This window comes from Apodemus sylvaticus, chromosome 6 (genome assembly GCF_947179515.1).
Source record: "Apodemus sylvaticus chromosome 6, mApoSyl1.1, whole genome shotgun sequence".
In the NCBI taxonomy this organism is placed as follows: Eukaryota; Metazoa; Chordata; class Mammalia; order Rodentia; family Muridae; genus Apodemus; species Apodemus sylvaticus.
In genome coordinates this window covers 18,591,855-18,614,036 of record NC_067477.1, presented here as the reverse complement: position 1 = coordinate 18,614,036, position 22,182 = coordinate 18,591,855, and the positions used below count along the sequence as shown (strand labels likewise).

At 45.7% G+C, this 22,182-nt stretch overlaps 1 pseudogene; it reads right to left on the bottom strand.

The window, feature by feature from the left end:
• Positions 1 to 5,348: 5,348 nt before the first annotated feature.
• Positions 5,349 to 11,368, bottom strand: LOC127687815 (serine protease inhibitor A3B-like; annotated as a pseudogene).
• Positions 11,369 to 22,182: the final 10,814 nt, after the last annotated feature.

The window sequence follows — 22,182 nt, the reverse complement described above, 5'->3', positions numbered from 1 at the left end:
AAGGAGAGAGAGGGGAAGGGGCCTTTCCTCATTCACCTCTCTCTCTCTCTCTCTCTCTCTCTCTCTCTCTCTCTCTCTCTCTCTCCCTCTCCCTCTCCCTCTCTCTCTCTCTCTCTCTCTCTCTCTCTCTCTCTCTCTCTCTCTCTCTGTGTGTGTATGTGTGTCTGTGTACACAGGAGTTGAGCTGTGGTGGACTGTTTCATGATGATCTGGCTGAGACATCCTGGCTCCTTGTCCAGTTGAAGTGAATTTTTAAATAAACTTGCAAGGAGCTGCAAAGACTCAGCAGGAGAGCATGGCCTACACAGAGGTTTGTTTGTAGGACAGTGATGGCAGGATGGACTTCTACAAGTGCAGAGGTTGAGCAGAGCCTCCACCTGGTTCAGCGTCCACAGCACACACATGCTGAGGACAGCAGCCCTGCCCTGCCCCTTCACATGACAGCTGGGGAGCCTGGGAATTTTGGGACAGGTTGAGTGGTGAGCATGAGGCACAACAACCTCTTACTTGCTGTTTAATGCACTCTTGATCCTCCTGCTCCAGGCTTCCATGACGATTACACCTAGGGACACTCACATCCTGAGCCACCAGTGTCACCTCTGCTGGTTTCCTTTGTGCACTGCACACTGTGGATGCCTGCTGCTCATGCCTGGGGCAGAGCTGCCTGTGGCCCTGTTCTTGTCTTAACAGAGGACTGTGACTGTTAAAAATGTCCTAATGGCTCATCCACACTAGGTCTGGTACTTACAACACTGTCCTGGGAATTACATATCAACCTAATGATGGAAAAGGATCAGTCAGTAGGACTTGACACTCAGAAGCAGAAAAGTGAGTATGCAGTTTGAGGAAGAGGATAAACCTCATCCACTGCATCCCTGGTCCTTCCATAGGGGGGTTGGGGATAGGGAGGGAGTAAAAGTGACCTGGTTGAATAAACTCAGAGAGAAGTCTGCAAGCCAGGTGTCCTTCTCCACTATCTTGCTATCATTTTATCTGCATGACATCATGCAATGTACACATACATATATCACATCATATGTACATATCACATTACATATATGTGATATATATATCACATTGTATACCCATGTCATATACACATCATATATCCATATCACATACTTATATGTGGTATGTAGATATGCACAGCTGTTGCCTCTTATATATAATGGTGTTTCTATACCTCTTTACCCCCCTGGAAGGCGTTGAAGTAAATGCTACGAATTCTTGATTTCCAAGAAATTTACAAAGCTGCTTGATGGCGGTGCATGTCTTTAATCCCAGGTCTTGAGAGGCAGAGGCAGAGGAATCTCTCTGAGGTCAGCCTGTTCTACACAGTGAGTTACAGGAAATCCTGAACTACATAGGGTAATTCTGCCTCAAAAAACCAACCAATCAAAACCAAAAAGGATTGTCCTGTTTCCCACCATATAGACTCAGGTGACAAAGGCACATGCTGAACTCCATGTCACAGTGACATTTACTTCTGGGAGCACATGTTGTGCAGCCGATGAATATGCAGGGAGCTGGGGCTGGGTAGGGTGCAAAGCACAGGCCTGTCCTCAAGGAACAAAAACCCTCAAATAGTTTGTCAGTAACAGCAAAGTCAAAATATTACCCAGGACCAGAGTGAAAATGTTGCAAATTATGCCCACAATCCCACAATCATCATAAGATGGATTTTCCTTTTCTAGAGAGCACTGGAATTTGAACTCAGAGCCTAGCATATAAAAATGCCCTAGCTCTAAATCATCCTTGAGTAGGTGCTTAATGTGAGTCTGTGTATTTGTGAATGTGTATGTGTGCACAAATGTACACAGCCATCTTCATATGTATGTGTGTTTGTGTGTGTAAACATACATGCATACATACACATATACATATATATTGACACAGCACCTCACTAGGTTGCCTTACTGATCTTAAGCTCACTATCAGGTATTTCTTCCTTAGCCCCAGAAGGTGGAATGTTTCAAAGGATAAAATGCACTTCTGTTTCTCCTCACTGTGAAAGGGCAAAGCCAGGGAAGTGGCAAGGAGAGAAGGCAGCTGTCCAAGTCCTCCTCAGCCAGCCTGGGGTTGACTCAGAGGAGCTCTGCTCCCCACTCCCAAAGGCTCTGGGTGGAGCCTGGTATTCCCCACTCCATACCTCACAAAAGTTCCCAGTGCAGCTGGGCCTTCCCTCTGAAGCCCAGCCCTTTCACATCCTTAAAGCTCAGAGAACCTCCCCTCAGGACTCACATTTCATTCCTGCCTGGGCTGGTTTTCCAGTGTCTAGTTTCAAGCTGTTATTGACTGCTGAACAGACTTCATATCCATTGATGAGTCACACGCCCTCCCTCCCCATAGCTCCCAACAATCATTAGAACTCTCTGTATGCACATGAATCCGCCTGTTCTGGATATCACATGACTATGGCTCACATCTCACAGGCCCTACTGTGTCTGGCTCTTTCCCTGTGAGCACACTGGCAGGCTCACACACAGGGCAGCAGGAAATGGCTCCTCCCTCGTTTGTCTAATGCAGTAATAGTGTGTGTCCTGAGCAAGCTCTGCTCGTCCACTCATCTGTTGGGGACACTTGAGTCACAAGCCCTTTGCGTACGATGATGAAGCATGGTGGACACTGGCTGCAGTGTCTGCCATGTCCTTGCTTCCTGTTCCTCTGAGTCCCTGCCTACAGCTCAATTGTTGCATCAACCTTTCCTGAGACTGCACCATTCTCCATTTCTACTGCTACACAGGAAGTCTTTGCATTTTAGCCCCACAGGGCTGTGACAACCATGTGTCACCTGGGAAGACGGTGCTCTGCTGAGGCTTCAGTTGTGAAGTCACTTTCTGGTGTGGCTGAAGAGGCCACAGAAGTAGGAGAGCGCAGGACATTCCATTGGTTCAATGGATGTCATCATTCCAGTCACGACTGTTTCTGTCGCTCCTGATGTGCTCCGGGGTGGATAGCCTCTGACTATTGGTGTGCATGCAATCATGTGGAAAGTACCTCTGTTGTGTACTTTGCTTAGAATCACAAAATAATCAGTTGTCATGTTAAGCCTGGTGAGCCTTCTGACAAAAGCAATGTCGGAAGGACAAGACACACGGTGTTTTTGAGAGCCTTACATCACCCCATTCCACAGCTACTTCCTGTTGTTAACTCTATGGCACACTGGGTCTTTCTCTTTAGAGGGCTTATCACCTAGACTATATATAATTGCAAAGGGGCTGAGACCCCTGGTTTCCAAGAAATGAGGAAAAATAACCTCTGATATCTAGGTTCTAGACTCCAGGAAGAGGTGGACTCAGAATTTGACCACAGGTTTCAGACACACCACATGGACAGATGAGAGAGATTCGACCCCAGGATCCTTAGACAGCTGGGCTGAAGTCAGAACGGATGGACGGATACAGTAGGGTCATGTCACTATTCATGGAGTGCATGTGAGGTCCAGATCAGAGCCTTGACTGACTGTTAGGCACATTGTCATTGTGGGGACACTTGGCTGCTGTCAATGGATGGGTCCCTTTTTCTCTCATCCCATGGTCCTATGGTCTCAGTGCTCACTGGGAAGGGAATCCTGTGTGTGATTCTCTGCTGACCACAGGTCCACCTGTCACTGTGTGTTCTCAGGAGCCTTGAGGCTCAGGTGTCTCAACCTGGATGGACAGCTTTCCCTCTGGCTGTGTTTCCAAGCTCACAGGATTCTCCACGGTGACCCAGCACTGAACACAAATGCACCTTGGCCCCCTTTCCTCCACTGTCTAGGTACTAATCTGGATTAGCCCTTGAACTGAATCAGACCCTCCTCTCTCCATGACCCTGATGTTTGCAGGAGCTGTCCTCAAGGACAATCCCTATCACCTGAGCCCTGCCCATTTCTCTGCACTGTAGTCACTCATTTCCAAGACATGAGCTGTGTTTTACCCTTGACCCCTCCAAAGTTCCCTGCAGCTCTGAGTGTTTGAAGGATCTTACTGGGCCAGGCTCTTTGCCATCTAGTGTCTGTGATGCTCTTTTGCTAAACCAACCTCATCTTAGATTCATATAAATGGCACCATTGTTCTTTGCCATGCACAAAATCTTCATCCTGGTCATCAGACCACACCCAACCCCTCCTTCTCCTACTCCTCCACCACCTCCTCCTTCTATACCTCCTCCTCCTTCTCATCCTCTTCCTCCTCCTCCTCCTCCTTCTCATCCTCTTCCTCCTCCTCCTCCTTCTTCTCTTCCTCTTCCTCCTCCTCTGACCTCAGCACATAACTCCCCTCTTATTCTAAGGTCTCTTTGTGTGCTCTCTGTGAAGCACCAAGAGTCTTGTTTTATCCTCCACCTGCCAATCCCAACTGTGGTGACCCCATGATCAGATACCCTGCTTGGTTAACTTTGTCTCTGTGGCATCAGGGAACTTGGAAACCATGATGTCTTGCTGTGTGTCATGGGGTAAATACGAAGCTTCTGTGTTAATCAGTTTCCTCGTCCATAAAGGGAGCTGATTGAACACTGTCTGGATACTTTCTGTGCAGGTATTCATTTATTGATCCTTTTCTCCTCCCTTTCATTTTGGGTGATGAAGGTGGAACTTTCCAGCTGTCCTGTGAGGTTGGTCAGTTTGGAATAGAGAGAGAGGCTACTACTCTGCTCTGGTTAGGAGTGCTGGGGGAGAGGAGCTGGTGTGAGCAACAGGCGCCACGCAGCTGCAGGAGTGAGGGCTCCAAGTACATGGACAGAGTCAGGAGACCCTGCAACAGCCACTGGGTGCAGACTGTAGGAGGGAAAGTGTGGGGCAGAAACTGGGCACCAAGTGTTCCAGATGCTGCAAATAGACAGGGCAGAAAGTTCCCATCTTGTGCCATGTATGAGTTGTCCTGTAAGCTTGCAGAGTTCCACCAAATCTAAAGAAGTGGAAGGCAGACATGAACAGAGTGTATCTGGAGAATGGACCTACCTGCTGGGCTCAGGCTTTGGTAGAGGCAGGTAAAGGGGAGTAAACATGGGAGTGGAAGAAAGGCAGAGTTCAGGCTCAGGATTATGAGCTAGTGTTGCCAAGAGGACAGGGAGCCTGACACAGACCATGCACAGGCTCCTGTGATGGGTGACTGCTAAAGTTAGTCAAGGTCACTGTTTCATTACAAGCAGGCCACAGCCTATTAGAGGATGGAAGCCAAAACAGCACATCAAGACTCAATCTGTTAACTTGGAAAGAAGTCCCGCCACTTGGGATGTTCTAGTTTTCTAAAGGGTTGATAACCTTGCCCATAAAATGGATAAACACATGACCTAGTTCTAAAACAATGTACAGGAATTTCCTCCTCAAAACTAACAAACGTAGGTTTAATTTTTGCAGGCAGGAAGTCTTATTCAACTATTGTGGCAGCAGCTGCTTCTGTGTCTTTCTCAGCCATGTCCAGCACAGCTTTGTGGACCACCTGTGGGGAGAGAAACACATCAGTAACTGGAGACCAGGGAGGGCAGGAGAGGGGTCTGGAGTAAGCAGTGACCACTGGCCTCACTGCTGGGGAATTTCTTTGTTCCTTCCATGAGCTCTAACCCTGGATTTCCAAATCTCTGCTCGGGGTGTGAGCTAGGGTACACCCTGGTCTGCTCAGTGTCTGAATCTGCTGCCCTCAGACATCTACAACAGGAGGATAGGAGTAGGCAATGCCAGGCATTTCACCACAGGCAGCCTCACAAGAGCCCCACAGGGAACAGCCAGTGTGCTGGCAGACAGTGCCGGTTCTGTTGAGGTTTGGTCTTTTGCTATCTATTATAATGCTCAGTGTGGGCCCCCAGGACCAGGTTGTTCCAGAGAAGATAGAACATACATGGAGAATAAGTGAACCTGCCCCCACGTTATTTTTGTTGAGTAAATAAAGATGCCAAAAACCAATAGCTGAGCAGAAGAGACAAAGTTGGGGTTTAGGTTCCTGGGCTTGAGGTTCAAGGAGAAGGACAAGGAAGAAGCAGTGCAGGAGGAGGAAGGAGAGGCCACCACCATGGGTTCACAGTCAAGAGAAACATAAAGTCTTGAAGTATATAAAGAGAGAGCGATATAAGCATATTTATCCACAGAGATATTAATCCCCAAAGACAGGAGAGATATAAAAAATGATAAACACTCTTTAAGGAATGAAGGGGAAAAATTAATTCCTAAATTAATTCCTTGATCTCAAGGTTTAGGAAACAAGGGCATGGACACAGAATAAAACTATTTTAATAAATAATAATGATCGTAACAATAATGATTGTTTTAATTATTAAAATGAAGGTTGTTATAAGTTCGGAGGTTATATGGTATTACAGATCCTCTGAGAAAGAGGTCAAAGTAGAGCGACCTAAATAAAAAGGAGCTTGTAAAGTAAAGTGAGTCTGTCTTTGCTTTTGATGACTTTGGGTTGCTGGACCAAGCAGAGGGGCTCTGCATTTGTATTAACAGGAAAGAAAAGAAAAAAAGAAAAAGGAAGGATAAGATTTGACAGAGGAAGAGTCCTTGAAGATCTTGGCTGCAGACAGGAAGCAAAAAAAAATCAAGAAGACCAAACAGGACAGGTGACATGATTTGCTAATTCCTCTACATAGGAATGACCTATGGCATGAATGAAGATTTATTACAACTTGGTTATTAATTAAACTAATTCGTAAAGAGACAGTTACTTTCACCTGATCAAACAAGGAACAAAATTTTATCCTTAACTGATCTGTGTACCTTGCACATTCCATATGAATGTCTTTATAGAACTAAATTTTGGTTATAAGGTTCATCTATTACAGAATGAAATACCAAGAGAGGGAGCCTGGCATGATTAACCCTTTATTGGTAGACAGAATGCTGTTGAAAAAGGAGAAATGGATGCAGGATGGTCAACTTCTAAACTCTGCCAACAAAGTGTTGGCTGGCCAAAAGAGTTAAGAGAACCCAGATGCAACATAGTAAGCAGTAACTTGGAGTATCGATAGGAAAGTAGATTCTAATAGAGTAGAGGCTAGGCCACTGCACAGCTATTGTGCTGTCTAAGGTTTATTGTAAAAATAAAAGGTTGGGTGTGTGTTTCATCCAGGAATTAAATGGCTAAGGTGAGGTAGAAACCTCAGCCGGGATTAAATAATTTCTATAAGTTTCAGCATCTCTCCTGCTCCAATCACTTTGTGAAATACACCAGCATTGCACAGGGCATGGCTTCACGTTTCCAGACTGCTATATCCCGGTGGTACAGGTCTCAGCCTAGGGCTCTGCGTGGGCACTGGACAGAACACTAAGCACCAAGAGGCTGTGCACCTAAGGATGTGGTCTGAGAGTCTAAGGGCATCTCCTCTCCTATTCTCAGGCTTTTCATCAGAACTGCCATTGATCCCTTGTTATTACCTTTACTACTACTATTATGTGTGCTGGTCAAGTAGTAATGGCTGAGCCCTGCGTTGAACAAGCTGAGGACCTGAAGTGCATTGTGGGAGGCCCTAAAGTGGATTGTGGGAAGCCCTGAAGCACAGCACAAGATGGGACCCATGTAGTTTAAAAACAAGCACAGGAACTTTCCCCACCATTGACTTCATGATGAGTTCAAGTCCAGAGGGTAAAGAGCATACTCCAAGAAGGAGTATCTGGGTCCGATTTATTTCTTCCACAACGAGGGATCTCAGGCACGCAGGTTTTCTCCCACAATGAACATCCCCATATGCCCACATGGCCTTCACTGTCTACATTCAGGACCCAAAGTCAATGACCCTTGTTTCTCATCTTTCCTGAGAGACTGTTAAGTTCTTGGCTCCAGTGATCCCAGACAGCTCAGCCTGTGTGGAGAAGAGTTCCCTGATACCCAGCTCTGGAAGGATGTCTTCTAGGTCGTACTGTTGGATAAGGAGAACTTGGGTAAGTAGAGCTCATTTATCACCCTGAGAATAAAAGAGAAATTGAGGAGCCACTGGAACTCTTGCCCAATCAACACACCTTATGTCTCTGGAGCAGCATTCTATAATAGCCCTCTCTCTGGAGAAGAATCTTCTTTCCATCCATTCCTAGGCCATGTGATTTTCCTCTTCCTAATGCATTAATTATTATTCCATGCCTGAGAATGCTGGCAGTAGACAGGCAACCTGGCTGGATACTAGTTGTTCTTGTCTGAGAATGTTTTCCTCCTAGATTCACAAAATGCAGCCCTTCCCTGTCATGCTGACACTCGGTCATCACCTAGTGACCATTCCATTTAAAACTCCATCTTTCCTTACCCTTGGTTGTCCTTCTTTATCTTATTAAATAATGATTAGTTCCCTTTTCATCCCCTACTGTCTTTTCCTCAATTACAAGATAGCCCACAAGGTTGAAAATTTTTGTTTATTCTTGGGTGATACTCTCTCAGAGCCTCAGTCAGAGCATGGCACAGAGTAGGTCTTCTGGTCACCACTGCCCAGATGGTGAATGAATGGCTGATAAGGGGATGAGACAGCTACACAGGGCACAGATGATTTTGAAAGTTCATCTCCTGTCAATCACAATTCCTTCTGCCTTCCAAAAAAAAAAAAAACCCACACACATTCAAGACTCCTTGTCATTTACAGCCTGTTAGAGACACAGGAAACCTCAGCTCCTTGTTCAAGCTAAATTCATTTTTGTCAACAACAAAATCCATGGTAAAATAAGGCTTCAAACAACTGAGACAGAGGAGGGGAATTCAACTCAACTCCATCTGTCCCCTGCTGACTCTTTAACCATAACTCTGAATATAAGTGAAAATAAAAGGTACAGGGACACTGGACATCAGGACATCAGTACAGGGATCCACGCCAGTTCTGTGTCCTGAAGACATGCACCTGGGCCTCAAAGATTTCCTCCATTTCCTCAGGGTTGCTGGTTGTGAGCTGGCTTCCACTTCCTGCATCCTTCCCTGGCCAGGGAAGGTTAACATGGCCTTACCATTGACTTTGTAGTTCACCTCCACCACAGTGCATTCCAGCTCCTCATTCCAGAAGTAGGGTGTCCTCAGGACCTCAGTTTTCATCATGGGCACTGTCACAGGCCTCCTATTGTCCAATATAAATTTTCCCATGAATGTGTCATCAGGGTCAAAGGGCACCTTCCATTTGTCTAGCAATAAAGCAAATAATCAGACTGTAACAACAAATACACTCCTCCTCCTCCCCCATCTATGCTCACCTTCTGAGTTGTGAGAGCAATTCATCCATCTTCAGTCGCTCAGAATGTCCCTCAGGTTGGCAAATGCTAAACTGGAAAACATCTCAGCAGGTAGACAAACTGTTAGCAATGATGATCCAGATTTGGTTTAAAAAGGAAGCTCAAATCCACAGCTTGGCTACCTGAGCCCCTGACACAGTCAGGGATCTGGAGTGGAATGTGTAAGAGAGAGGAGAGTGAAGGTGGTGAGACTGGAGACAGGGGAGTGTTGTTGGTCCAGTCTTCCTCAGGGGAGCCATGTCTAGAAGGCAATGGCTTGTGGGACAGATTTATGCAAAATAGAACAGCAGAGACTGAGTTCTCCCATATGGTGATCAGTCCACAGACTGTGGGCTCAGACATGGGTAATGAGTCCTCATCTCACACATGGGCTGCGGCCACCCTGACAATCAGAGCTATCAGCTGAAGCTTATTCCAGATTTCTAGTTTCTGTTCCCACAACCAGTGTACACTCTGGGACTTGGAAATAAAACAATTTCTTGCTCTTGGCGTCTTGCAACCTAGACACACACCCCACCTCACACCAAGCAGCACTGGAGCCTGTGTCCCGGGGAGAGTTGAGAGAACCATGTCCTGCAGCCTAACCCTTCAGGATGTGACTCTGCCTCCACCATCCCCTGCCCATAGCAGCTCTGGGGCCAACCTGTCCTCTGTCCTCCTGTCCTATATTTTTTGTCCATTGTCACCCTGATTTTCTGCCTATAGTCCAGGCCTACACTCCCTCTATCCTGGACTAACTTTAATTAGCACCAAATCCACACCAGATATAGTTATATCATGACTTCTATCAGACAACAATTTCTGGGCTGTCACCCCACTCTCTAGTCCCTATCATGCAGAGAGTGGTGGATGTGGGATCCCTGGATTTTCCCCAACTACCCTTACCCATAATAACTTTAATTGAGTGTCCAACTATCATGGACCCAAGTCCCAGCAGGTTCCCTGCCCTAGAAATATGTTTTGGGAATTTTGGCCTTTCATGTATTAGTTTTATAAAAGAAAAAATTCCAAGAAGCAACCAGACATTAACACACGGCATGCCTAGCAGACATTCTGCTTTTCTCGTGACTTTTCCCCAGTCTCTACTTCTCCATGCTCCAAACCAGCTCATTACACAACAGCCTCGGGGGGATGGCCTGTGTAGGAACTGCCCACAAGGCTCTTCATAGTTTTAGGTTGTATTTTCTCCTTAAGATTAATGTCCCTAGGCTTCTTTGGGTCAAGAAGTCCCAGCCCAATGGGACCCTGCTGGAGACTGAGGCTATCCAGACAGATAGATACCTCAAACAGGAGCATATCAGAAATGCCTGCCCTAGGCAGATGTAGGGATTCCATTTGTGTACTGAGTAGCCATGGCTTCATCCTACTCAGATAGGACTGGCAGTAGAAGATATGGCATTCTGCTAGTCAGTAAGATTAAGTCACAGCCCAGATGAGCCTTCATAAATTGACAGCTAAGGTTTTCTGTTAGGCATGTCCCAGGATTTACATCAATATCTAAAATTAAAAAAAAATTATCAGAGGAGTAGTAAGGAATGTGGGTATTAAGTAGGTAGACACACATGGCTCTGAGGATGGGAGTAACATCCTCTCGAGTGATCAGTGTAAGGACACAGGTTCGCAGCCAACATCCTCTCCCTCAATTCCCCAACCAATGACCACTCCCACCTTGAAAGTTGAGGAAATTCACTAGTACCATGGATGTGTTCCTATCAAAGTCTAAGACCAGTTTCTTGATCTTCCCCTGGGTCTGTCTCCTCACATAGTCATTGATTAGCTTTCTGGCCTCACTAGGCTGCCGGAAATCAGCTGTAAGGCCTTGATCTGATACAGAGACCTTCCCTTCCCTTTGAACTCTGCCAAAATCTGCAGGTGCTTTTCAACAACCATGGCACTGGCTATGCTGATCTGTACCTGGTCCCCTGGCTAACTGAGCCTCTGTAGGAGGTGCCCAAAGCCGTGATGCATGTCTGCCTCAGGGGTCTCTGTGACATTGAACTTGAGACTTTCTAGAATCTCTTCCAGGGTCTTGCCCTTTGCTCCTGGAGACAGGGAGGTCAAGGCAAATGCAATGCTAAGTGGGGAGAAGACAATATTTTTATGTGGATTCTTCAAAGCCAGCTTCTTGTAGAGGCTGAAGACAAAGTCAGTGTTGATGGAGGCTAATGTTAGACTTCCAGTGTATTTCATGGTCTCTGTGTATGTGGACTGCAGTGTCCCTTCCCAATGTGCCATCTGAAGAGCAGATGACAGCAGGGCAGATTCCTGCTAGCAAGAGCCCCAGAGCTGCAAGAAGGCCATCTTCTCTGTTCTCCAGGCTGAAAGGAAAACATCCTTTGAGTCTGGAGGACCAGCTGGGGCTCTGACCATCTATCTCCTAGTTCTCCCACGTGGCCAGCAATGTGCCCTACTCTGCAGCCAAGCCTGCCTCTGTGCCTGCCCACAGGAGGTGCTATGCCTCTCAGATCGCATTACTACATCATGAGTTCCCTACTACCATGGAGGAAGTGCTGTTGCAGAAACCAATTTTTCTATTTAAAGGAACCAGAAAGGGGAGGGGCAATTCCAGCCTCACAGATAAAGGGAGAGAAAAAAACCAGAGCGGGGCACAAGTCATGTGTAATCTTAATGTCTCTTCTCCATTTCTAGAATGACATAAGGCCCCATTAGAAGGCAGGGAACGGCCTTCCTCTGCACTTGTGCCCTCTCCTATCCATAAGCTGTGAAGGAAGGAACCTTGGATGAAAGTTTTAGGCTATGACTTAAACTTACTTCCAGATTTCATATCTAAGAAATCTCAATGCCCTGGACTAAATCTAGTGCATGTTTCTGGGAGTAGGGAGATTAATTGAGAGAAAACACTGGAGACATTTGGCTCAGGGATAAAGCCCTGTCTCCCCTGAGAATAGCTATTAGAAGGACCAATAGGGAGAGGTCCTTTCAACCCTGCCCGGGTACAATGTGGCCTCAGGCTTGGAAGGCCTCCTGACAGAATGAATAACAAATGTTGTTTGTGTCTCTAAGTTCCTGTCCCAGACTTCAATTCATCTGTCTTGGTGGCTGTGTGGTGGCAAGCAAATATCTAGACTTCTCTGGGCAGCCTGTTGTGTGACCCAGTGACATAATTGACAAAAGTATCTGGATCATCACAGGTATGGGAGTGGATGTGGAGAATGTCCAGAGAGCTAACTCATCCATACTCCCCTGCAGTAGTGAGCACATTTGAATCTTGTGATCATGGTAAACATGGCTACCCAGCTGGAGCCTTTGTCCATGCTGTACTGGAGTTCAGATGGGAAAGTAGATGAGAGAGGAGTGGAAAGGTGAGGAAGGACAGGGAAGGGAGGGGACAAGGTGGGTTATGAGAGAAGGAGGAGGGGGAAGTGCAAGGAAGAGAGGGCAGGACATAGGAGGGGGAAGAGGGAATAGGATGAGGGAGCCCGGGAAGATGGAGGGAGAGGAGACAGCAAGAGTGTATGAGAATGGAGAGCTGGGGAGAGAGGCATTAGAGCCTTGGCTCATGTCCCCAGGCAGTGACATGTCTGCAGAGGAGCCACAGCTTCCAGCTGCCTTCATCCTCCATCAGAATGAGGCATTTAACTGTTTTAATCCAAAGTGATTTCCACAGAAAACAGGCTAGTGTGATTGTGAAGGAGAAGACCTGGCTCAGAGGCTGAGTTGTTGTCTTCATTTCTTCTTCTTGGCCATGAATTTACCAGGACATTGTGGTCCCTGTCCCCAAGGCATCTCCTGTCTGATGTGAGCATGGCAGTGATGTCACCTCTCCCAGAGGGACTCTGTAACAGTCTTGTCCCCTTCTGGGCCCTACATCAGCACCCGGGACTAGGCAACATCTCAGTATTTCCTCTCTGTCAGAAGGAGCAGGCTCCATTCACTTTCCAGGAGCATAGCCCATGGCACCTGCACCTTCCATAGCCATGGAGACCCAGACTAGAGAGAACTTTTTTATGCATTACAGAAATATCCCCTGACTCAAGCCCAGTTCCCTAAGAATAAGTTCTCACCTCCCTCAAACCAAGACTGCAGGCCATAGCAATAACACAACTCCTGGGTAGGCTCCTTCATCTGTCCCCAAAGAGAAGGTTTCCAGGGCACTACCTGCAGAGCTGAAGCCAGTGGTCAGTATCAGTTAGGTGAGTCCTGAGTGTGGCTTTGCTGCCTTCCTGGAGTGTTTTTTTTTTCCCTCTTGCACACTGATGCCCATTTATATGCAGGAGGAAATGCAGATCTAGACATACTGTGCTCTGTGCTCAGACTGGAGATGGACAGACAGGATGGTTTGTGGTGAGAATGACTTACAGGCTCTATCTGGCAGAAACACCTCCTGGTGGGAAAACCCCTAAAAATGTTCTAAACAACAGACCCAGTGGACGTCCCATTTGCGGCTTCTGTTTCTATAATAGTTCAAAGGTCAGTATGGAACAGGCGAGCATTCAAGGCAAAAAGACAGGGCACCAGCCCTGACCCACTTGTCACCAGGAAGAGCTGCAGCTAACCTTTGTTCTAGAGTTCCCAAGTCACTTCAAAAGAAAAAATACAACTCTGTCCATGCACCTTGGTTTCTTTATGGAAAAACTACAGATTAATAATCACATGTTTCAATGCTGACAGGCCTTTGCCTGCATCTATATTACCATCTTTTCTGCCAGGATCAGGAACATTCTAAGCAGAGATGTGCTCTACACTGTTTGGCTAACAGATTTTTGAAAGGAAGACACCTGTGCTTGACTTTCAGATCTGAAAGGACTGCAGAGACTGACTGGCTGACAAGAATTTCAGCTCAGTAGAGAGATTGGAGCCTTGCTCCTATCCAGATGCCCATTAACTTCTCGTGTGCTAAGTTCTCTGTAAAGAGAATCTCTTGTGCACCGGCTGGAAGTCTCACCTGATGGCCTATTATCTGAGGCAGGACATAGGAGGTGAGCCTTTTGGTAGGAAGAGGAACACTAGGATAGAGTCAGTTGCAGGAACAGATTCATCCTGGACTTTGAGGAGACAGATTATGAAACAGAGAAGAGGTAACCAGCCTTGTGGCAGACCTTAGACTAGTTTAAATGGGATAATTGGGTTACAAGCTAGCAGAAGTGATCCAAAGCTTATGACCTCTGCATTTTATTCATAAGTCATGTCTCAGAGCCACTATTTTGGGAACTGTGGTGTGGAGGAACAGTTCACAGTCACAGTTCTGGCTCTGTGGAACATCCATGCTCTGCCTCCCTGTGTGTCAGAACCAATGCCTGTGACCATAGAGACGGTGACCTCAGCAGACGACTAGCTGCAACCCAAATGCTAAGAACGGCAGAAGATGACAGTTTGAGAGAAGCTTCCTCCATCTTGATGTGGCTGCCTCTCTCAGGTATCCAACCCATGCATCTTAAACCTGCCTTCATCTGTGAAATTCTTTCTTTTTTAAAGCTATAGTTTTTGTGAAACTGCTTCCGTGTTGAAACATAGATTTTGGGTAACAGAAAATTATGGTCTCTGACCACTGCCGTGCAAAATATCTCCAGATTAAAGTATGCCATTCCCTTCGCTCTGAGACCTTTGGTTTTTGTATCAATAGTGGTGTAGACACTCGGTGACCACAAATATCAGCTCCTTCAGGCAATGGTTCTTGATACCCTTCCATGAAGAAAGCCTGAATCAGCTCAAAGTTGCCCTGCTGTCATGCAAAACCTGTTTCTCCTCTGACATTTTGCTTTTTTTTTCTCTTGCCCCTAGGAAAAGGAGAGCACCTTGGAGATTTGATCTCCATTTATGCTTTTCTTACCCACTAAGTTGCCTAGTTTGATGACTTCATCTGGTTCAGAAACCAGGGAGAGAACACTAGGCACCTTTCCCAGAGCCCCGTCCACCCTGATTGAACAGAAGCGCCATATTTATACACTTCAGGGAGCAGATCAGTTGATTCATCTGCCTGCTGCTGCCTACCATATTCAATTCCAAATTTTAGAGTTGGCCTTCCCAGCTGGTTTTCTCCTCCACTGTGCTGCCTAGATTTATGTCAAGTCAACACAAACTATAGCCAAGTTGAGAGGGACGAATCTTTTTTTTTTTTGATTTTTATTTATTTTTTGAATCTTTTTTTTATTCGATATATTTTTTATTTACATTTCAAATGATTTCCCCACTCCCAAAGAGTCCCGTAAGCCCCCTTCTCTCCCCCTGTCCTCCCACCCACCCCTTCCCACTTCCCCGTTCTGGTTTTGCTGAATACTGCTTCATTGAGTCTTTCCAGAACAAGGGGCCACTCTTCCTTTCTTCTTGTACCTCATTTGATGTGTGGATTATGTTTTGGGTAATCTAGGTTTCTAGGTTAATATCCACTTATCTTGACTGACAAATGCCCTCCTAAAATCTGGTTGTTGGCAAGCCTGTAGGGCATTTCTTTATAGTAATGTAGAGGGCTCAGTCCATTGTAGTTGGTATGATCCTGGGGCTGGTGGTCCTGGGGCTTTATAAGGAAGCAGGCTGAGCAAGCCTTGGGAAGCAAGCCAGCCAACAGCACCCCTCCATGGCTGCTGCATCAGCTCCTTCCTAATGTTTTCTGCTCCTGTTTGCGTGCCAGGTCCTGATTCCCTTCAATGGTGACCATTGTGTAACCCATGGCAACCCTTTCTTTCCCCAACTTGCTTACTGGTCATGGTGTTTCATGACAGCAATAGAAGCCATAATTGAGGCGTGCCCTACTCTGCTCATTCATCTGTTCTTTACTACTTGTTTAAGTGACGATTTGTGACTGACTCATCAGTGTCTGTCTCCCTCTCGCATCACGGGAGCTTGCTGTCTCTCTGTCTTTCTGGACTCCTTGAGCCTATTGAGCAAAAGTCCTGCTGGTGCATCAGGCAGCTCCTTATGCTCTCCTGGGCACCCCATGCTTAGCATGTTTCTGAGGATTTTCTCTTTTTGGGGAACACCTTCCGATCGGATTGAGGGATTGAGACTCAGCCCACAGCACTTAAAGCATCCCTCCCCAAGTCTCAGTTCCTATGCTAATGGACTCCTCCTCTTGGAGGGATTCCTCAAGACTCTTTCCCAAGTCTCCCCCTGTCATCCTTACTCTGAAGTTCTGTACTGCCACCTTTTCAAGGTTGTTTATTTTCTTCTGCTTGCTCTTTCTTGCTCTCTTGCTCCATCCTGGGCTCTTCCCATTCCAAACTGGAATCTTCCACCTCACTTGCTTGTCTCTTTTAGTATCTTTGTTACCTCAGAATTAGAACTATCTTTAAGACTCACTGTCTTCTTTTTGTGAGTCTTGGCTGATATGTCTTGGCTGCAATATAAGGTTGGCAAACAGTCTCAGCAGGCAGTAAATGATATATTTGACTATCAGATTCCCACTGATCTTTGACAAATTTCATCATTGTGCTGTCAAGTGGTGACAGACGCCCTGTGTTTAGGCTTTTCTTCCTTTGACCTCCATTCTCATCCCTTCCTGGGCACCTCATGACATACTCCACTTTCTCCAGGCAATGGCAAAACCTCTTCCCAAGACTGATCATAACCTAGAGCTCTCAACTCCCTCTCTTTTCAATTTTGATAGAGCAGCCCCTCCATAGACACCTACATAACCTAACCCTAGCCAAGCATCACTCCTATGTCCCTCACCAGCACCCTCCCAGCCTTCTTTGCCTTAGTATCCCTGGTCTACTTCACTTTCTCTTCCTTTATCCCCTCTTATGTGGGAATGTTCACTGGTTTATGGGCTGTAGCCAATGGATTAACTGGATCAACAGAGTCTTGAAAGGGCATGATTGGAAAAAATTGATGGGAAAGATATTTCTGGGAAGAGTATGTAGATAGATCTCTTCAAATGGAAAGAAGATGTAAAGGTACTTGTGTCTCACATAAACACTCACAAGAAGCTGATTTCATAGATCTATGAACAAAGTTGCTATGCTATCAGAGATGGGGGTTATCCAGGGCCTCATCAAGGTTGACATGGCTACAGCTGCCAGATGAGTGCCATATCTGCCAGCAGCAGAGACCAACACTGAGACCTAGATGTGACACCACTCCCTGGGGAGACAAGTCATCAATCTGGAGGGAGATTGACTACCACTTCCTCCATGGAAAGGGCAATGCTTTGTTCTTAGTAGAATAGATATGTATTCTGGCTATGAATCTGCCTTTCTTACATGTTATGTTTCTGCAAAAATCACCATCCATGGATTTACAGGATATTTTATCTATACTCATGGTGTTCCACACAGTATTGCTTCCAAGGAACTCACTTCACAGCCATCAAAGTACAACAGTGGGCCCAAGGGTCATGGAATTTTCTGGTCTTAGCACGTTCCCTCCCATCCTGAAGCAAATGCCCTGATAAAATGATGGAATGGCCTTTTGAAGAAACAATTATAGTACCAATTCAGTGACAGCAGCCTGGAAGGATGGGGCAGGGTACTTCAGAGAGAATATATACTTTGAATCAGCATCTAATGTGTTGTATAGTTTCTCTCATAGCCAGGATACACAGGTCCTGAAATCAATGTGTAAAAAAAAATGGACAGTTTAACTAAATATTACTCATTGTGACTCACCATAAAACTTTATGCTTCTTGTCCTTGTGACCTTAATTTCTTGTTCCTGGAGACTAGAAATTTTGGCCAAAGAGCAGGGAGTGGTTCTGTCAGGACATAGAAATAGCATGCCATTGAACTCCACACATTTGTACGTTGAATGTACAGGCGGCTTTGCACTTTAACAAGTAGGTTAAGAAAAGAATAACAGTGTTAGAAGGGGTGATTGTTCCAGGCTACTAAGGGGACATTGGATTGCCTCAGTACAATGGAGGTAAGAAAGATTATGTCTGGAGTACAGAAGAGCCTTCAGGACATCTCCTGGTGCCACCAGGTCCTAAGTCAATGGGAAACTACAACAGCCTAATTGTAGGTAGTAATTCTGATGACCCTCAGAAGGTATGGGTCATCCTCCAGGAAAAGAGCTGAGACCTGCTGAGAGAGGCAGTATGAGCAGTAGAGAAGGTGGTGACAGATACCAGCGAAGGCCATGTGACCAGCTGTAGAAATGAGGAATGTAATTGGCATGAGTGTTTTGGTTACTTCTTGTTAAGAATGCATTTGTACAGATATTTCTGTTTTCTTTCTTCCATTTTTATCATGTAATGTAATGTAATATTAAATAAAAGAACATCAGTGATTAACATATTTACATTTGAGACATTAAGAGAATGTTCCTCAAGGGGTATTGACATCTATTCTATAATTTATACTGTGCTTGTGGTTATATGAGGGATAGTTATATTGTGTTGGGCATAATTATGACCTTGTTAAATATGTAATGGGTTTGCAATTGTACATGGGATAGTTATACCATTGAGGTATATGACTTGCTGATTTTTTTATTTAGAAATTAAGCATGACTTATGGAGATATGATTGATTGTGTGTCAAGTTGACAAGTGGTGGATGTGTGCTGGATATTCTTGGTTGTCAACTTGACTACACATGGAATTAACTAAAATCCAAGTGGGTGGTTACACCTGTGAGGGGTTATGACTCTTGATTAAATTAAATTAAATTAAATGTTTGATTTTATAATTTGAATCAGGAAGATACACTACAGCTTCTACTTGAAGCCTATATAAAAGACATAGAAGCAAAAAGTTCCTCCTCTTCCTTCACTGGGATAAGAGCATAATTCTGGGATTCTGAAACCAGCTGAGACATCCAGCCTCATGACTTGTACAACTACTAGATTCTTGGACTTTCTGTTGGTAGGCATCCATGTTTGGAGTACCTGAACCATAGCCTGTAGGCCATTCTAATAAATGTACTTTCTCATTATAGATTTATTCTATGACTTTAGTTCCTCAGGAGAACCTAATCATGAAACTCGATACCACATTCACTTAATAGTTCAGTGATGAGTGGGTATTTACAAGAATGAAGTAATAGCTCAAGATGATTTAGCTCTATAATACAATGTTCCAGCTCTCCATAATCAAGAGGTCTTCATCAATGAGTAAAGTAGACTCTTCATCACAGTGGTGGCTTTTCTGTGAGAGCATTGGCTATCACTGGCATCTCATGGATAGCATGTGAGCAGCAAACAGGGAGAGTGTCTTGGGTTTGAGTTCTGAAAAGACCGTCCCATCTTTCCCTCCTCCCTGATTGGATTTTGTCCAGTTTTATCTTAGGAGATAGAATCTTGCTACATAGTGAAGTATCATGGTTTGAATGTGAAATGACACCAGAGGCTCAGACATTTGATGTCTTGTACTCCAGCTGGCAACACTGGTTTAGGAGCCCAGTGGCCAACTTTGAGCCAGAGCTACAATAGCTCGGTGGCTTTTCTGCAGAGATCTCTTATTTCCTGATCCTTCAGATGGAAGAGGCTGATTCCCCACTGCCACCACAGTTTTGAACTGGCCCTGTCACCCTGCTTGTCCTGAAAAGAAACCAAGAGCCAAAATAAAAACCCTTCTACCTTCAAGTAGCTCCTCTCTGGTATTTGGACCCAGCAGCAAAGAAAACAACTAATATAGCCAGGCTGGCCTCATGCTTCCGGTCTCCATGCTTCGGTCTCTCAAATGCTGGGATTACATGTGAGTACAGCCTCACCTGCTACAGTTCTTCCACCACCTCAACTATCCTTTCCTCCCTTCTTCCCCTCTCCCTCATATCTCTTGCTTTCCTCTCCCCTTGTCTTCTTCTTCTCTTTTTCCCCTCACTCCCTTCCCCTTAGAAGTTCTTGGCAGGCTGTGTTAGGTATATTACTTGTTTTCCTTGTTGCTGGGTAAAAGCACCCAACAGAAGCAACTTAAAGAAAGAGGGTTTATTTCTTTTTTTTAATTGGAGGTTTTCTTTATTTACATTTCAAATGTTATTCCCTTTCCTGGTTTCCCTTCTGAAAACACCCTATCCCATCCCCCCTCCCTCTGTCCACCAACCCACCTACTCCCACTTTCCTGTCCTAGTATTCCCCTATACTGGGGCAATAAGCCTTCTCAGGAACAAGGGCCTCTCCTCCCTTTGATGTCTAACAAGGCCATCCTCTGCTACATATGCAGCTGGAGCCATGGCACTGCCGGTACCTGACAAATACAGAGGTGGGTGCTCTCAGCCAACCATTGTACTGAGCACAATGCCTCCAGTGGAGGAGCTAGAAAAAGGACCCAAGGAGCTGAAGGAGCTTGCAGCCCTTTAGGAGGAACAAAAATATGAACCAACCAGTACACTGCCCCCCCCCCCAGCTCCCAGGGTCTAAGCTACCACTCAAAGAGTACACATGGAAGATATATTTCCAATCCTGGTTTCTTGGCAGTACATGCAGGGTGTCAGGCTCAGCTTCCATCTAGGATGGTAGGACCAGTTTTGAACAATACTGTTGGTGAGGGCGCAGCTTAGCCTTTGAATAGGCTTGGAGAGATTTTCCATCAAAAGAGGGTTAGGGATTTAGCTTAGTGGTGTGATGTTTGTCCAGTCAACATAAGAGCCTGGATTCAGTCCACAGTGTTCAGAGAGAAGGGGGGAAAGAAGAAGAAGAAGAAGAAGAAGAAGAAGAAGAAGAAGAAGAAGAAGAAGAAGAAGAAGAAGAAGAAGAAGAAGAAGAAGAAGAAGAAGGAGGAGGAGGAGGAGGAGGAGGAGGAGGAGGAGGAGGAGGAGGAGGAGGAAGAGGAGGAGGAGGAGGAAGAGGAGGAGGAAGAGGAGGAGGAAGAGGAGGAGGAGGACGAGGAGGAGGAGGAGGAGGAGAAGGAGAAGAAGAAGAAGAAGAAGAAGAAGAAGAAGAAGAAGAAGAAGAAGAAGAAGAAGAAGAAGAACAACAACAACAACAACAACAACAACAACAACAACAACAACAAGAACAAGTAAAAGAAGAAGAACAAAAACAACAAGAACGAGAACAACAAGAACAAGAACAACAAGAACAACAAGAACAAGAACAACAAGAACAAGAACAACAAGAACAAGAACAATAAGAACAAGAACAAGAACAAGGAGGAGGAAGAAGAAGAGGAAAGAGAAGAGACAGAGAGAGAGAGAGAGAGTGGTGGTTATGGGAATGAACTTGGACATGGAACACCCAGTACTTGTCAACTCTTTAGCCAATACTGTGGCTTATGAGAGGCCTTGAGTCAGAACCACCCAGCCTGGTCCTCATGGGTGCCTGACCATGAGATACCCTGTCTTTATTGTTTCAAGCTGTGCTTTAGAGGCAATTTATTCTACATCAGCCAATGAGAGAGAGGACCAGCCTTCCTATTAGTCCTTAGGAGCAAGGGAGAGAGACAGACATCGGAAGACAGCAACCAATCACACACCACAGCAGTGACACACTATAGATTCCTCCATAGGTAGTAATCCCCCTTATGCTCTTCTTTCTTTCAGGACACAATGACTATCATGATTGCTTTGTTCTTCATGCCTAAGAACCTGTTGCATTCACACTTGCAGCTTCTGAGGTGAGCTCCTGGGGTGGGTTTCTGAGGTGAGCTTCTCAAGTGGGCTCCATTGTTTGACAACTGATGATTGACTACGTGGCAAGCTCCCAGGGTCACATGTCAGTTAGTCCTGAGCCAGACAAGGTCAGAACCAGACCATCGGGCTGGTGTTCATCCTCTTCATCAACACAACTTTGGTTCTTGCTGACTCATACCCAGCCTGGCTGTGAGGACACAGTAACCAGAGTCAGAGCAGAAGACCCTACTGTTGGGCTCACCTGACTCCAGTACTGAGACTGCACCTATGCTCTGCAGGCAACGCCCCAGGAAGGCTAACCTGCTGTGGCTGATGGGATAGGCTGTGAATCAAGCATATATCTCTTCAAGGACACAAAAGGGCTCTAACTCAAGGGGTGGAGCCTGTGCCTGCTGCCATTGAGTAATAACTCACTACCTGGGTCTTGCTGCACCTGTGTGCTTCAGCAGCCTCTGAGACTAGAACTCTGCACTGAGATTTTGACAGAGGGGCCTTTGGTGCATCTTTCTGAGGTGATCACTCATGCTGACAAACAGATCCC